The sequence below is a fragment of the Manacus candei genome, unplaced genomic scaffold, assembly GCF_025592945.1.
Source record: "Manacus candei isolate 608988 ecotype Guabito, Panama unplaced genomic scaffold, ASM2559294v1 h1tg000034l, whole genome shotgun sequence".
NCBI lineage: Eukaryota > Metazoa > Chordata > Aves > Passeriformes > Pipridae > Manacus > Manacus candei.
In genome coordinates this window covers 12,042,863-12,056,803 of record NW_026138082.1, presented here as the reverse complement: position 1 = coordinate 12,056,803, position 13,941 = coordinate 12,042,863, and the positions used below count along the sequence as shown (strand labels likewise).

The 13,941-nt window shown below is 40.2% G+C and overlaps 1 long non-coding RNA gene across 1 annotated transcript in view; it reads right to left on the bottom strand.

The window, feature by feature from the left end:
* Positions 1-1,950: 1,950 nt before the first annotated feature.
* The window catches only part of LOC127473091 (uncharacterized), a 39,318-nt gene continuing 27,327 nt past the window's right edge, over positions 1,951-13,941 (bottom strand). The window contains exons 4-6 of the long non-coding RNA XR_007905270.1: positions 8,716-8,753; positions 8,544-8,602; positions 1,951-2,727 (exon numbers count right to left, since the gene is read on the bottom strand). This is a non-coding gene — a long non-coding RNA (uncharacterized LOC127473091). The remainder of the gene's footprint in view (positions 2,728-8,543; positions 8,603-8,715; positions 8,754-13,941) is intronic.

Here is a 13,941-nt window from a genome sequence, read left to right as displayed (position 1 = left end):
GTGGTGCCCGCTCCTGGGCGCGTACTCGGCGTTCATGCGCGGGATGGGTTGGCGAGTAAGCTGGGCTAGCCCCCCCACTCCCGTCACGGGACCCCCTGCTGCTGTCCCACTGACTGGAACCTCGCATCTGGGGCCCCGCTCCCTCCCGCCGGTCCGTGTCCCTTGGGCTCCCGGTTCCCTTCCCCGTATTAGAATCGTGAACGGCTCCACCCCCTCCTCCCGCCGAGCTTTGTGAGTTCAAACTGCGGCGCGTAAAAGTGGGGCTGCTGCTTGCAGCCTGAGTGGGGGTGTATGTGTTCGTCGTTCTTTGGTGGGATCTGCTTAATGCAGTCATTATAGCTTGCCAGGCTGGGTAAGCATTGTTTGCCTGGGAATCCCCTCCCTGAGCCTTGAGTTTGATAAGATTGCCTATTTTGTCCCATATGTGAATGTTGAGGGCTTCAACTAGAGGTAGTTCTGGTACGGCTGCTTTAATGAGCCGCACCAACTCTGATAGTTCAGCCCTTGTAACCTGAACATAGTAAGGATTCAGCAGAGCAGCCAGTGCTTCTGTGTCCCGTGATACTTCAGTAGGGAAAAAGTTCCCCATGTTACCTTTGTGTCTCGGCGCTGCTGGGGTGCGCTGCTGAAGAGGGTCTGTCGGTTTGTTGATTTGTGTTGGCTCACTGTCGGTTGGGCTGTGGTGTCCCGTCGGCGGCGGCTGATGTCCCGGTGCAGGCAGCAAGCGGCAAGCGGCGGCGGCAGGCACGGGCAGCTGTAGCGACAGACGTGGGGGCTGGCTGTAGAGGCGGCGGCTTGGGGCTGCGGCGATCGGCGTGTGCGGGCTGCGAAGCGGCGAACGAAGCGGCGGCGCTGGCGGCGGCGTCTCAGTCACGTGGCGGCGGCTCGGCGTGGTCCCGGCTCCGTCTCCGGTGAACGCGGCGTTCGCAGCGGCGGCAGCGGCGGCTCCGGGGCTCCCGCGGTTCGCTGGGCGGCGCGGGGGTCGGGGGTGCGCTGTGTCGGAAGGCGCGGCGCGGCGCCTCGGTGAAGCCCGCGCGGTCTGAATACGGTGCAGGGGCTTTTTGCTGGCAGTGCTTTTTAAGCACGCCGCAGGGTCAGTCTGCAGCGGTGAGCAGGCGGGGAGCCGCGGCCAGTTTCTGCTGGACAGAAAACTGGATCGGGGGCTCCGCGGGGGTCAGCGGTGGCTGGGGTTGCTAGGACGCGGCAGCGGCAAGCCGCTTTTTGCACGTGGTCCACACAGTCGGTAGCGAAGAGTCGCTTTACCAGATGACCGACCCTCAGGGGACTAACAGGCCTTTCCCTGACGATCTTAAGGTGCTCCGCGGCTCGTTCTCCGAGCTGCAGGCACGCTTTCGCCCAGGGAGCAGTCTTAGACGTGCGGGGTGCGTCCCAGTCACTCACCGCTTTCGATGTTGCGTTGACCCCCTCCGCTCTCTCCGGTGGCTGCTTTGACCTCTCGGTTTCTTCCTTAACTCTTTCTTCTCTTCTTCCGTGCACTATCTTACTATTATTGAGCTCACTAAACTAACTGTCCGTCTCTTAGATCCCACTAAGACCACGGGTTATTGACGTCAAAGTTTTTTGTGGTGAAGTCTCCCTTCTTCGAAAATGAAGAAGATCCCGGAGACACCAGCTGATCTCCTGATCCAGGATAGATATCTCACTTAATATAAGCTAAAGATGTCCCTGTTCGGGCGCCACTTATGGCATGGACCCCTTGCACAGCAAGGAATAAATGACGCTCTTCGTGCGGTGGTGAGACAAGAAGAAAATTTATTCAAAATTCCCACTCTTAAATCCCTGTGTACCATGTGACTTCTTCAGCCAATAGAGTTATATGTGACTGCGCATGTCCCCTCGGGCCCATCGCCCTGGCACATCCCCTGTGCATCCAGACACGCCTCCCACAAGAGTCTTTCTTTTACCATCATCATTGAATAACTTGTCGGTTCTTAGCCTCTCCATTCAGGAAGGCTATTGAGGTGCTGAAGAGAGTCCAAAGAAGGAAAATGAAGCTGGTGAAGGGTCTGGAGCACAAATCCTGTGAGGAGTGGCTAAGTGAATTGGAGTTGTTTAGCCTGGAGAAGAGGAGGGTCAGGTTCATGTCTCTCTACAGCTACCTGAAAGGAGATTGTAACAAGATGAACTTCTCCCAGGCAACTAGCAGTAGGATAAGAGGGCATAGTCTTAAGCTGTGTTAGGGGTGGTAGAAATGAGGAAGAAATTCTTCACAGAAAGGGATGATTACACATTGGAATGGACTGCCCAGGGAGCTGGTGGAGTCATCATCCCTGGAGGTGTTTAAGGAGAGACAGATTGTGGTACATATTGATCATCATCATTGGTCTGCTCTGGCCACCAATCAAGACACATGGAGACACACTATCTATGACGCTGTTGCTTCTTTTGAGAACACACACAGACTCATTCTTGAGAAGAAAAGACAACACAGAAAGAACCGTGTCCTGCCAATACCACCCAAGGAGACTTTCTGCTGTGCCTTTTGCAACCGGACTTGTCTATCTCGCATTGGCCTTTTTAACCATTAGCGTGTTTGTAGTAAGCATGGATAGAATCCTTCTCAAATCTTCATTCACGAAGCCTAGCCATGATGATGATGATGATTGTGGCACTTAGTGCCATGGTCTAGTTGATGTGGTGGTGTTTGGTCATAGACTGGACTCAATAATCTCAGAGGTCTTTTCCAACCAAGTTGATTCTGTGATTCTGTAACAAATGCATAAAAAAAAAAAAAGTCGCATTTCATGTTTCAAATGCAGAACTCAACCCCATTTTTAGACATCATCTGCTGGTAGCTATCCTGTATCCTACATTCATTATATTTAATAATTCTGAATTAATATAAAATAAAGGATTTTAAGGTTCTGAGAGGGAGAGAAACCAAACATATATTTTAGAAGAGAACAGTCATCAGGCAGGGGAAGTAAAGAATAATATTCTGATTTTGTTTTGAGGAACGTCCTTCCATAAATAACACTGCTACATGAGTATAAAACAGAAGTGCCATAATTCTGATGAAACCCCAGGAAACTTAAGCTCTCTGCTCATGGGAAATTAATCTCAATTAACTCAGTAACTCATGGATAGCTTACATGCTTTTCATTCAGAGAGGTACCCTGACTGCTGAAGGTTGATGTTCTCTCAGAAATGAAGATAATTAATGAATGAACTTCTGTTAAAATCCTAGTTGAAGTCCAGTTTGCACACCAGAGGATCTAATATTGTTCACTTATTCTGTGATTCTGTGGCCTATTTTCATCTGCAAGCTTCACTATAAACCATTTTTTCATGAAATATTTATTTCCTATTCAATATAATGTTTCACTTTTTAATCAAAGGAAGTGCTGGAATAATGGAAAGGCACTATATTTTAATTCATAAGAATGTTGAAGATTTATTTAAAATAAAGTGTTATTTTTGAATTTCTTTCTTTTAAATCTAGGGTATATTTTGGGAGATTTGGGAATTTTTTTTTTAGTTATTTCAGATAACAAAATATAAATGTTTGTGTGCCTTTTTTCATCCCCTGAACTCTTTCACAACGGACTGTGGTTCATGGAAAATAATGTAATGGTCTTCCCACAGGCAGAACTAGACCCAAGTAGCAGACAATAACTTCTTCTCTGCATGGAAAAAGGGACGGTAGAGGTTTAGTTTAAAGACAGGTTCTGTCCCACAGTGGAATCTGAAACTGTTGCCCTCCCTTTATTCTCACCAGAAAGGAGAAAGTAAAAGAAAAAAAAAAACGTAGAAAGAATAAAAGAAGACAGGGAAATAGTACATAAGACATATGTTTCAGAAAGAAATTGTTAAAGACAAAAGTCATGCGGTTAAATATGAGAATATAGTAGAGTGATCAGTCTTGTGTTTAGCACTGTGAACACAGGGCTTTACAAGCATAAAGGCTGTTTTGTTTTAAGAAAAAAGACCCAATTTTAGATATCTGGTGGAGAGGCTGGGGGATGGGATCTCACCATTAACTGGAACAACTGTTCAAAGCAAAGAAATGAAAAAGGGAACAGCAGAGGAATTTCTCTCCAAGTTGTCTACTGAAGCAGTTTCGGGTTTAATTTTCATGTCTGTTTTGCAATCCCTTGATAGTCAAAACTGGCTGACACAACACATGAGATATGCCAGTGCCAGTCCTCAGTATTTTGGGTTCCTGGAAACAGCACAAAGATCTGCGTTGACAAAAACTTTGCAGATGTGCCAGATTTTTTATTCAGAGTGAGAAGCAGAGGCCCCTCAAATAGGAATGCTGCTTCTACCAGGAGCAGACCTCTGAGATGCTGACTGGGCTGGGCCCTGGGTCACCCACATAGAGGGCATGTCACTGATGGACATCCAGTATGTCCTGTCTGACTGAAGCTAGGAAGGAGGGGTCATGAGAACAAGCTAACTTGTCAGGTGCAATACTACTTTCACAAGCATTCAACAAATATGAATAAGGTTCCCAGTTTACTGAATATCACCTTAAACCAGTTTTTAATAGTTTAAACAATAAATGGGAGCTTCTTTCACTCGCTTCTGTTGTGGGCTGATTTGAGATGTCCACAAACCACATTCTCAGTGAGAAGCCTCAAGGGGAATTCAGTTGAATTCTCACTGAGAATCATATACTGAAGCCTGTTTCTGGAACTATAGAGGGATTTTTTGTTTTATTGTTTGTTTGTTTTGATAATAAGATACTTGGCAGATGATGAGCTCTTGGAAAATACCCAAAACTTTGAGCAACCTATGACAACATTGCAGGACCTGGCAAGAAAGTTCAAGTAGGGAAGAAGAAGCAGAATTTGAAGCTTAGGATCCAAAAGAAGGGAAAGGAATCTGTGAAAGAACTGTGTCTGTTTGTTGTGGGAGAGGGTCAGAGAGGGTCGGAGAGGGTCAGAGAGGAGAGGATCAGAGAGGAGAGGATTTTTGGCTTCACTCCATAAAATCAGTATACATAAAGCCAAGATCTTAATTTCCAAGTGTTTTGGGTTGTTGATATTGGTCAGGTTTTCGAACTTTGAAAAGAATGTCCAGATGCAACTGGATAATTTTTCTGATTGTAAACTTCTGGTCAATTTAAGATATATATTTGTGGTCCTTGATATATATAACCCAGGAGACTTTTGTATTTAGTGTCCTCCATACTGCCTTAGCTCTGTAAAGTAAGGAGACACATCAGGATGCAGTACAGCTGAAGTCTTTAAATCTGAAGTCTTAAATCTAAATCTAAAGCCCTTAAATCTAAACAATAAATGCAACTCAGCACAGATAAAATGTATTGTTTACATATCAGAAAGCTGTGTCAAAGCTTGTGCAAAAAAAGTGTATTATGAAATACAAAAAAAAATTAATATAATCTTGAGGTAATTTGCATTGATTTTTGAATAATATTTAACAAAATGTCCTTTAAACATATTAAATTAACCAAGAAAATGTTATCTATTATCCACAACCCAAAATTTATTTGTTTTTATTCTAAATTCAATTGCACAGTCTTGCTCAAAAGAAAGGAAGTAAACTTAATTCAATACAAAAGAAACACAACTAAGAGAAAGATGTCTTATATTTCACCAGGTTAGTAAACAATTTCCTAAACTTTAGTGATGAAATCCTTTTATTTTACTAAGGGAATCTGACACACAAATGTTACATTTTGCTATATATGATTATAGTATTTAAACAAATATTGTGTTTTCTTTCCAGAGCATTTTATCTAGCAATTCAAATGTTTATATTGTGATTTCTTTTTGTCAATTGAACAGGATTATCACTAAAAAAAGTAAATCTTTCAAAAAAGATTTCTTTAAAAATGCTACTTCTTTATAGTGTTTTTATAAAGATAGTATTTTATGCAACAGTGAAGTCTTCAAATAATACACCTTCTCTAGATGCCTGTAATAAAATTACATCTTATGCCTTATGTGTTGACAACAACAGTGACATTCTCAGATGTCCCATGAGCATGGCACAAACCAAAGGAAAATTATTTACAGACCAGACCAAAGGTTATTTACTAGTATTAATACTGTAAGATGCTTTTGGCTTTTTTCTGTTTCTGGTGTTCTTCTGGGACATTGCACAGAGGCACCACAGTTAAAGACATCTTTAAGGCAAAACAAGACAAATCCTCAAGCCTTTCTGTAATATGTGCAGTAAAGAAAAGTTAGGTGACAGCTAACCAGCAATCCACAGTCCCAAAGGTAGGCTGTGTGTCAAAGTAACTGTCAGCACTCTCAGGATAAGGCCCACATCAAGACCAAGACATTTCTTTCATTCAGATTGAGTGTTTTGAGCAAATTTAGCAATCTTCTGAAGTGTATCTCCAAATCCAAGCACCAAGGTACTCGCTTTGAAGCTAATGTTCTTACAGATTAAAGTACTTAAAAAGCTTGTAGAATCAGCTCTGTTATTGCACAGGTGAAGAGATTGCTTTAGAAACTAATATGCATCTGCAGTGCTGAAAGACGTCAGGAAGAAAAGACTCTCTAAGACTTGGAGCACTCCTACACAGGTCTGACACAGGTAGAAAGCTGTAGAATTAAGCACTTCTGACTGAGGAGCAAATAAAACCAGAATCAAACACAGTTGGCTTCAGGTGAAACAGTGGAAATTGAGCTGGTGGCACTCAGCTGGTGGCAGATAAATATTATTTCAATGTTTATATTCTGTATTTCATTTCTTTTTTATTTTATTTTATTTTTTACATGGAACAAGAGAGAGCCAGAGAATTTCACCTTGCATTACAGAACCATACTCCATGAGTTAGGTCCCATGTTGGCCTCACTTTGGTGTTCTAGGGATGCTGCCTTACGCTTTGGTGGAGTGGAAAAAAAAGTCTTTTGTTTTCCTTTTATTAGAACACAGATTTCTTTACTTTCTGCATATGCTGTCTGTATACTTCTCAAGTGTCCCCGTTGAATCTCCATTTATTGTACTGCTTTCACCATCTGGATTACATTTGGCAACTCATGTTTTCAGAATACATTGCACTTTGAGTGTGTTTTCCTTGCACCCCTTTTCAAAGATGTTTCTTTCAGAATAAATACCTCTTTGAACAGACTTTGAATCAGCCATAAGAATTTCTCTTCCCAGCTGTTTGCCCTCAGGTTGCCTGCCCCAAGGACTTATATTCATAGAGGTTTAACTTTCATGATCCTATTAGCAAGAATGTGCTTCCTCATTGTAAGGTCCTACACCTTTGCAAAGTCCACACAAACTATGCTGCCTATCATTAAACTACTGTTGAAGTGGAAAAATATGTTATTCTGGAGTTGTTTCTTTAGGTAACATACAAGTGTTAGCTTGAGATCTAGTTCAGAGTAAAACCTGGGTCTCTGAAGAGAGATTTTTTTTTAGAGACTCATCAGTGAACATAGGTTCTTCTCTCAAATTTTGATCCATAAAGAAAGTTTTAATACTCATGGTTACTTTACAAAGCTTTAAATTTAAACCAGACCTTGTAGAGTACATCAGGTGGCATAGAAACATAAGTGGTAGAAGAAATAGGCCTCTCCAATCTCTTTGTGGTGGGATAACCAGAAAGAGCAATGGTCTCTTTGGGACTGTAGTCTCTCAACACTGTCTGAATCAGGCTGTTAAGTGTTGGAAGAGTAAGAAAGAGAAAGAGAAAGATGAGCAGGATTAAAAGGACCTCCGGAGGCTCTGGGTTCCTTGGCACAAAATGGCTATTGAAGTTGTGAAGTGAGAAAAGCTAAATATCATTACAATCATTACAAGAATTAGCCATCTGCTGTGGGTTTTCTTAGCTTTCTTCAGCACAGAATTTGAAACACAGTCCTTCCAGTTATGCCTCACTTCTTTACAGGTATTCTCCTCAAAACAAATGATTGCACTTCTTAAAATTATGTTCTGCTTATGCAGTGCCACAGAAAGGTTGCCTAGACGTTGGCATGCGTGTTGCTAAAATGGATCTTCAAAACCAGACACCAGGTCTTTAACTCTGCAGAGTTTGAATCTTAGGCAGCTGGATTTCCCAGCGCAGTTTTTTGAAACTCTCTTCATGAAAAACTTGACTTTTCAGTTTTTCTTAGGCATTGTACTTACTACCACACTGTAAATTACAATTCATTTCTATAAAATCAAGTAATGGGGACAGGAAGGATTTAAGTCCCTGAGTTTTGTTTACTTTTATCTGTGCCTAAATTTCGTCTTTAGAATACTGATTAAAAGAAGAGTTAATATTCTTGATACCTTTTGTAGAAATTTATCTTTAAAATACAAACATGACTAACTAATATGATGCAAATAAGAATCCTCAGTGATTTATTGCAAATAAAAATCAAACATACAGTTATAAAGATTGCTGTTATTGTTTCCAGATAACTGGGAAAAGCACACTAAACTTGACAAATATTTTGATGCTTCTTTTTAACAATATTTCTGACACACAGAAACAGAAAGCAAGTCATTAATGGAATCATTCATATTTTTCTAATTAACTTGATATCAACAATTTCAGAAACTGTAGGTATAATTTTATTTTCCTAGTTCAGGTTTATCTTTATACTTACAAGAACACTGTATCCCAGGCACTGGATTCTTTCCTGTTCATGAAAGACCTTGCTAAATACTGCTTGAAAAATAAAAAATGATGTTATAGAGTACAGACAGTGCAATTCAGTGCATAACATACTTTTATAATATGTTTGGTGATGCAAAGAATGCAAAATATCAAGTACTTACAAAATTTTACAATGCTGGGAAAAATGGAGACATTCCTCCTAATGGATTCAAAATAAAGAGATATGTCAGTGGTAGTTCTGACCTACAATTCTAAGAAAAACCTTTTAGTATAACATCAATAAAGATTAAGTTACCATATTAAACAGCCAGCCAAATAAAATCTAATACTAGAATACTAATTAGTATATAAAGTAATATTAATTCTAATACTAGAATTCTAATACTAATAACTATGATGTGTAAAGAGAAGATACTTGACTAGGAGTCAAGTACTATCTCCAGCACTGGTCGGTTGAAGTGGCCTCAGAAAAGTTAAGTCATTTCTTAGTAAATCTATTTCCTATTCTCTGCCAAAACCATGAATTTAAACTAACTAGGGCAGTATTCACTAGGTGAACATCTACCCAGGACCTTATTATTTAGACTCTTCTCATTGTTTCTGAAGAGAAAATAGCATGTTTTAGAATATGATTCATCTGAGCAGAGGATATATCTTTCCAATTGATAAATCACATATTTGAAGTCATTATTTCTTTCTAATGGTTACAGATGCCTGGATCAAATATACACACACACGTATACATACATAAGACATCTAAAGTTAGATGAAGAGTTATACTCCATTTGGTCTTACAATAACAAGTGATATGGTCCAGAAGGAGCAGCTCTGCTGAGCAAAACACTTGTTCGTGAGGGTCCAACACCCATGCTAAATGTGCTTCAGGGATTTTACTTCAAATGAGAAGTAAAAGACATTAGAGGAGCACATATTTTAGTTTCATTTCACCCCAAAGGAATGCATTTTACAATCTCCAAGGCAGTTCCATGATGAGAACCAAAGTGTAATAGGTGAGAACAAATAGAATATGCTCTTCCAAGGTTCATGTCTTCTCTGAATTATAATACTAGTATAGATATGCCCATTCTCTTACTAACTATAACCAGAAGAATATAGAGTCAAGACTCAGAATTATTTCACAGAATTGCAATAACAGAAATTAATAATCATGATTATTAATTAATAATAGTGATCCTCCAAAAATTCTCTTCCGAGGTTGGGCTGATGCTCATGAGAAGTCTGATACTAATGAATCTGTCTCCTTCCAACATAAAATGTCTTATTTTGTTCAACATGCATAGCATCTTCCCTATTGTGTATTCCTCCACAAACTCACTTTATCTTTGCTAATTGGCTTTCTCAAGGGTGGGGATGAGGGAGGAGCATTTGAAGATCACTTTCCAAGTGACTCACTATCCTGTGACTTTTTGCACTCTTTGATGCTTTTGGTCAGACTCAGCATCTCAAGTTCTCTGTTTGAAACTATAAAAAGGACATGGACTTGATCTTTTATCACCTATCACTCAACACTATTTAATATGCCTGTGTGAATTCACCTGTCTTTCAATAACAGTTTTGCTTTGTAACTTTTAACTTATATTTTGCCACCCCAGCTCTGTGTGGGAATATTTTTAATAATTTCAAAACCCTATTTGAGATTTTCTTTCTTCTGTATTATGTATGAGGCTGATGGAACTCAGATTTTCTTTTCCTTATTTTTCCTTAGGACCATAATTCCAAAAGTAACTGAAGGATTTAAGCATTGCTGCGAAGTTAGTGTAGAACTGTATTACAAGGCATACATATAAAAAACAAAAATAAAAAAGCCTCACCAAACTCCCATTTTCAAAACAGACCAACTAAGCTTCTCTTTTTTTTTCCAGTGTGGACCTAGTTGGTGCTAGTTATCTGCATCGCTTTGCCACAACTGATCCCTAGCTAAAGGTATGAAGTTGCTGAATTCCTGAAGTTGTTTGGATTGTTTGTGATGCTATCAACGTTTTAAAGTTAATCAGTGAACTCTAGATTCAAGTTGTGGCAAGAATGGTACAAGAGAGATTGATTTTCATGTGTGGTGGGATTTTTTTTTTCAGTTAAATTTTTTTAAGTCCTCTTCAAGTCTGCACGTAGCCTGAGCTGCAATAACTGCAGCCTAGGGCAGTGTCAGTGAGGCAATCAACACCTTATCTGGGTAGCTTTCATTTCCTGCTGAAAGAGGTTGCTGAGGTATGCACTGAATCCACATCTCCCCCCACAAACTACTTTATCCTCTGTTCTATCTCTCCAGTGATCTTCCTTCCCACAGCAGAGGAAGAAGGCTGGGCCTCCTCACGCCGCTGCAAACACCTTCCTTCTTAATCCCCACTGTTTGGATTCACTGTGAGCGTGAGGCTTAGGGGATACTGACCTCCCACAGGGCAATTCATGGTCCTCCCAAAGGGATCTACCAGCTTTGGAGGCACCAGGATATGGCCTTCATAACACAGAACAGCACAGGAATTTTCTGGTTTTCTTCAACTTTTACTGAAATGTTTCAGTTCCTACTTTTAGGGAGCTGATTTGAAATGTATGTTGCAGTCCCCTAAAATCCATGGTTTCATAACAAAAGTATTAGCATGTGCTATGCAAGAAATTTCATTCTTAATAAAACAAAATAACTTAATAGTATGATAACCAGCCAATTTCGGTCATCCTTCCCTCTGCTTGCTAATGAGATTAAATGCCAAACTGATGTGAGGCAAATTATTTTTTAATACTATAAAATTGTATTTTTAGAGCTTGATCTAAAATCAGTTTCATATATAGTTAGAATAGGTTAATAAATGGTTAAAGGTTCCTGAATGGACTTTTAGACATTCTTGTTTGCTTGGGTTTTTTTCTCTTTTTGGTTCTGCAGACTGGATTCATCTAGGCCAATAGAAAATAATTTGCCCTATAAAATTTACCCTCCCTGAAGCAATGAAGCAAACTCAGCAAGATTGTTTTCTCTTAAGTCACTTAGAAAGGGCAGGGTGGGTTGGGAAACCAGCTCCTATTCAAGTAAGACTGGAAAGCAGCAGAATAATACATTTAGATAACGATCTGAGACCAAATTCATCATTAGTGATATCATTAAGACCTCTGTTCTATATTTCAGGAGGGGTGAGAGACGTAAAACTGACATAACATAGCAAATTTTCTAACATTCACTAATCCATCAGGGGTTAGAAAAAAGTTGGAAATTTCTCTTTCCCTCTAAATCTACCACATATCCTAACAAAGCCAAGCAGCAAATCCTCTGTGGGGGAAAAAAAAAGGGGGAAAACTCAGAACGCCTTCCCCTGCAAATCCACACCACTGGAAAAATCAGAGATAATATCTGAACATACTCGAATGTCATAATGTCCACTATGAATTCTGATTTCTTCCAGTGACTTTAACTCGGTACCTCAGATTGCTTCCAGAAACCAAAACCAAAAGTCATTTTGAAGCTGGATATGTCTGGGTTTTTTAATTGTAACACTGACGCTGTTAAGGTCATGCTACATCTTTCCTCTCAGATCTAGCTGCAGCCTTTGGCTGTGGACTGTTTTACTAACAGTTATTTCATTTTCAGGTATTATTGCTTGCTCTTACCACAGCTGAAGCTATAGTCTTTCCTGGAAATGTCAAAATGGTAACAAGGCATTGCCTCAAACTGTCATCTGCAAAAAGGTGGAAATTTTGACCACTGCCATCAATTTCCAGAAAGAGCAGGCATGCCCAGTGTACAGTACCCTTGTGTACAGCTAAGCTTTGCAAAAGTTACTCCTTAGTGCTTTTGCCTTCTTGCAAGAATACTTCTACGTAAATTATTCACAACAATCATTAATTCACAGACTCAGTTGAATAGACTTGAATGGCACAAGGGACCATTTTGGTAATGTATCCTGCTTAATAGACACCACAGGACCTCCCCCAACAAGCAATTCCTGACTTGCATCCAGACCTTCTGATTTACTAAAGGAACTTTGCCAAGAGACATGTTCTTCATTGCTTCACTCTTTGTGAGCTGCTCTTTTCCAAAGTGCAGATTTTGCAGCTTAAATTGTATATAATCACACAATGAGTTAGGTTGGAAGTGGCCCTTAAAGATCATCTAGTTCGACACCGCTTCCCTGGTCAGGGACACCTTGCACTAGACCAGGTTTCTCACTGCCAGGGATGGGGCATCCATAGCCACTCTGGGCAGCCTGTTCCAGTGCCTCACTACCCTCACTGCAGAAAAATTCTTACTTATATCAAATCTAAACCCTTTTTCAGTTTCTTTGTTCTGGCTGGATAATTAACTCAGCCACATGCTACCATTTCCTTCCCTTGGAAGTATGAGTCAGGTAAGTAATCGACAAAGGAAAATGCAACTACATACACAGGCAGGATCCTCTGTTGATATCCGTCACTGAAATCATATTCAAGTCAAACAGTTTGCCATTGTAGATCACCTGAGAATCTGTCCCCTAGGTAGTAGAAATAATATGATATGGCCTTTATGATGATGATAATCAGTAAGCACGTGAACTAGATTTGTTTGCAACTTCACGAATTCATTTTTTAATAAACTGAGCTAAACCATTGCATTAGGATTTGCAATAGGAGAAAAAAGGATGCTGGCTTATAAATAGAATATGATTATTGAAGAGTATTTATTGTGGTTAAAATATAATTAACTTTGCATTCAAACACTGAGGAAACTGAGATGGTGATAAGGAGTCATAACTTCCTGGTTTGGATTCAGTTTTGATTTTTCTTAAAGTCCAAGTGACAAATGACGCCATGTAACTTTTGCAGAGAAGGGGTGTCATGAATTGGATTGTCTTGTTGTCAATGCATCCTATGAAATAGGATTTGCTGGTTACATTGCAGTCTTTTTGTTTACCAGATCAAGAGTAGTCTGATAAACGAGATACTCTGAGTCTGACATAGAAAGTGGAGGTTTATCAGAACTTCAAATAAGCTTTGAAATTTTCTGTCCAAGTATTTGCTACTTGACTACGTGAACTCTTTAATCTCTGGTACTGTGTTGGCACTGTATGTAACTTTCTGCAATTAACATCACTTCTTTGCATCAGATGACGCATTTGTAAAGACAGTGGTACAATATACAATGAAGATGGTGAAAGGTCTAGAGGATAGGTCCCAGGAGGAGCAGCTGAGGGAACTGAAGCTATGAGTTCTCCAGGTTGAGGGAGCCTGGAGAAGAGGAGGACCAGGGGTGACTTTATTACTTTCTACAGCTACCAGAAAGGAGGCCGTAGCCAGATGGGGGTCATCCTTTTCTCCTCATCAACTAGCAACAGGGTGAGAGAACATAGTCTTAAGCTGCATCAGGGGAGTTTTAAGTTGGAAAATAGAGGGAATTTCTTCACAGA